Source organism: Pan paniscus, chromosome 7 (genome assembly GCF_029289425.2).
Source record: "Pan paniscus chromosome 7, NHGRI_mPanPan1-v2.0_pri, whole genome shotgun sequence".
NCBI classification, from domain to species: domain Eukaryota; kingdom Metazoa; phylum Chordata; class Mammalia; order Primates; family Hominidae; genus Pan; species Pan paniscus.
In genome coordinates this window covers 5,243,732-5,248,053 of record NC_073256.2, presented here as the reverse complement: position 1 = coordinate 5,248,053, position 4,322 = coordinate 5,243,732, and positions in this window count along the sequence as shown.

Genomic DNA, 4,322 nt, shown 5'->3' with positions numbered 1-4,322 from the left:
GTTTATACAGATGGCGGAGTAGTTAGTTCCATGTTTATGGAGATGGCAGTGTAGATATTTTCATGTTTATAGAGATGGCGGTGTAGATATTTCCATGTTTATAGAGATAGAGTGTAGATATTTACATGTTTATACAGATGGCTGTGTAGATATTTCCATGTGTATACAGATCGCATTGTAGATATTTCCATGTTTATACAGATGACGGTAGAGGTATTTCCATGTTTTACAGATGGCTGTGCAGATATTTCCATGTTTATAGAGATGGCGGTGTAGATATTTCCATACTTATACAGATGTCTGTGTAGATATTTCCATGTGTATACAGATGGTATTGTAGGTATTTCCATGTTTATACAGATGGTGGTGTAGATATTTCCATGTTTATTCAGATGACTGTGTAGATATTTCCATGTTTTTACAGATGGCAGTGTAGATATTTCAATGTTTATAGAGATGGCGCTGTAGATATTTCCATGTTTATACAGATTGCGGTGTAGATATTTCCATGTTTATACAGATAGCGGTGTAGATATTTCCATGTTTTTACAGATATCGGTGTAGATATTTCCATGTTTACACAGATTGCGGTGTAGTTATTTCCATCTTTCTACAGATGGCATTGTAGATATATCCATGTTTATGCAAATGGCGGTGTAGATATTTCCATGTTTATATAGATGATGGTGTAGATATTACCATGTTTATACAGATAGCGGTGTAGATATTTCCATGTTTATACAGATCGTGGTGAAGATATTTCCATGTTTATACAGATCGCGGTGTAGATATTTCAATGTTTATACAGATCGCTGTGTAGATATTTCCATGTTTATACAGATAGCAGTGTAGATATTTCCATGTTTATACAGATAGCGGTGTAGATATTTCCATGTTTATAGAGATAGCGGTGTAGTTATTTCCATGTTTATAGACATAGCCGTGTAGATATTTCCATGTTTATATAGATGGCGTTGTAGATATTTCCATGTTTATAACGATAGATGTGTTGGTATTTCCACGTTTATACAGATAGCGATGTAGATATTTCCATGTTTATACAGCTCGCGGTGCAGATATTTATATCTTTATACTGATGGCATTGTAGATATTTCCTTATTCACACAGATGGCGGTGTAGATGTTTCCATGTTTATACAGATGGCGGAGTAGTTAGTTCCATGTTTATGGAGATGGCAGTGTAGATATTTTCATGTTTATAGAGATGGCGGTGTAGATATTTCCATGTTTATAGAGATAGCACTGTAGATATTTACATGTTTATACAGATGGCTGTGTAGATATTTCCATGTGTATACAGATGGCATTGTAGATATTTCCATGTTTATACAGATGACTGTAGAGGTATTTCCATGTTTTACAGATGGCTGTGCAGATATTTCCATGTTTATAGAGATGGCGGTGTAGATATTTCCATACTTATACAGATGTCTGTGTAGATATTTCCATGTGTATACAGATGGTATTGTAGGTATTTCCATGTTTATACAGATGGTGGTGTAGATATTTCCATGTTTATTCAGATGACTGTGTAGATATTTCCATGTTTTTACAGATGGCAGTGTAGATATTTCAATGTTTATAGAGATGGCGCTGTAGATATTTCCATACTTATACAGATGTCTGTGTAGATATTTCCATGTGTATACAGATGGTATTGTAGGTATTTCCATGTTTATACAGATGGTGGTGTAGATATTTCCATGTTTATTCAGATGACTGTGTAGATATTTCCATGTTTTTCAGATGGCAGTGTAGATATTTCAATGTTTATAGAGATGGCGCTGTAGATATTTCCATGTTTATACAGATCGAGGTGTAGATATTTCCATGTTTATACAGATAGCGGTGTAGATATTTCCATGTTTTTACAGATAACGGTGTAGATATTTCCATGTTTACACAGATTGCGGTGTAGATATTTCCATCTTTCTACAGATGGCATTGTAGATATTTCCATGTTTATGTAGATGGCGGTGTAGATACTTCCATGTTTATATAGATGGTGGTGTAGATATTACCATGGTTATACAGATAGCGGTGTAGATATTTCCATGTTTACACTGATCGTGGTGAAGTTATTTCCATGTTCATACAGATCGCGGTGTAGATATATTCATGTTTATACAGATCGCGGTGTAGATATTTCCATGTTTATACAGATAGCGTTGTAGATATTTCCATGTTTATACAGATAGCGGTGTAGATATTTCCGTGTTTATACAGATAGCGGTGTAGGTATTTCCATCTTTATAGACATAGCAGTGTAGATATTTCCATGTTTATATAGATGGCGTTGTAGATATTTCCATGTTTATACCGATAGATTTGTTGGTATTTCAACATTTATACAGATAGAGATGTTGATATTTCCATGTTTATAAAGCTCGCGGTGCAGATATTTATACCTTTATACAGATGGCATTGTAGATATTTCCTTATTCACACAGATGGCGGTGTAGATGTTTCCCTGTTTATTCAGATGACGGAGTAGTTAGTTCCATGTTTATGGAGATGGCAGTGTAGATATTTCCATGTTTATAGAGATAGCAGTGTAGATATTTACATGTTTATACAGATGGCTGTGTAGATATTTCCACGTGTATACAGATGGCATTGTAGATATTTCCATGTTTATACAGATGGCTGTAGATGTATTTCCATGTTTTACAGATGGCTGTGCAGATATTTCCATGTTTATAGAGATACCGGTGTAGATATTTCCATGTTTGTACAGATGGCGTTGTTGACATTTCCATCTATACACAGATGGCCGTGTAGATATTTCCATGTTTATACAGATGGCAGCGTAGATATTTCCATGGACATGCAGATGGCGGTGTAGATATTTCCATGTTTATACAGATAGCGGTGTAGATATATCCATGTTTTCACAGAAGGTGGTGTAGATATTTCCGTGTTTATACACATGGCGGAGTGGATACTTCCATCTTTATGGAGATGGCAGTGTAGATATTTTCATGTTTATAGAGATGGCGGTGTAGATATTTCCATATTTATAGAGATAGCGGTGTGGATATTTCCATCTTTCTACAGATGGCAGTGTAGATATCTCCATGTTTATACAGATGGCGGTGTAGATATTTCCATGTTTTTACAGATATCGGTGTAGATATTTCCATGTTTACACAGATTGCGGTGTAGATATTTCCATCTTTCTACAGATGGCATTGTAGATATTTCCATGTTTATGCAGATGGCGTTGAAGATATTTCCATGTTTATATAGATGGTGATGTAGATATTACCATGTTTATACAGATAGCGGTGTAGATATTTCCATGTTTATACAGATCGTGGTGAAGATATTTCCATGTTTATACAGATCGCGGTGTAGATATTTCCATGTTTATACAGATAGCGGTGTAGATATTTCCATGTTTATACAGATAGCGGTGTAGATATTTCCATGTTTATAGAGATAGCGGTGTAGGTATTTCCATGTTTATAGACATAGCGGTGTAGATATTTCCATGTTTATATAGATGGCGTTGTAGATATTTCCATGTTTATACCGATAGATGTGTTGTTATTTCCACGTTTATACAGATAGCGATGTAGATATTTCCATGTTTATACACCTCGCGGTGCAGATATTTATATCATTATACAGATGGCATTGCAGATATTTCCTTATTCACACAGATGGCGGAGTAGATGTTTCCATGTTTATACAGATGGCGGTGTAGTTAGTTCCATGTTTATGGAGATGGCAGTGTAGATATTTTCATGTTTATAGAGATGGCGGTGTAGATATTTCCATGTTTATAGAGATAGCAGTGTAGATATTTACATGTTTATACAGATGACAGTGTAGATATTTTCATGTGTATACAGATGGCATTGTAGATATTTCCATGTTTATACAGGTGACTATAGAGGTATTTCCATGTTTCACAGATGGCTGTGCAGATATTTCCATGTTTATAGAGATAGCGGTGTAGATATTTCCATGTTTGTAGAGATGGCGTTGTTGATATTTCCATCTATACACAGATGGCCATGTAGATATTTCCATGTTTATACAAATGGCAGCGTAGATATTTCCATGGACATGCAGATGGCGGTGTAGATATTTCCATGTTTATACAGATAGCGGTGTAGATATTTCCATGTTTTCACAGATGGTGGGGTAGATATTTCCGTGTTTATACACATGGCGGAGTAGATACTTTCATCTTTATGGAGATGGCAGTGTAGATACTTTCATGTTTCTAGAGATGGCGGTGTAGATATTTCCATATTTACAGAGATAGCAGTGTAGATATTTCCATCTTTCTAC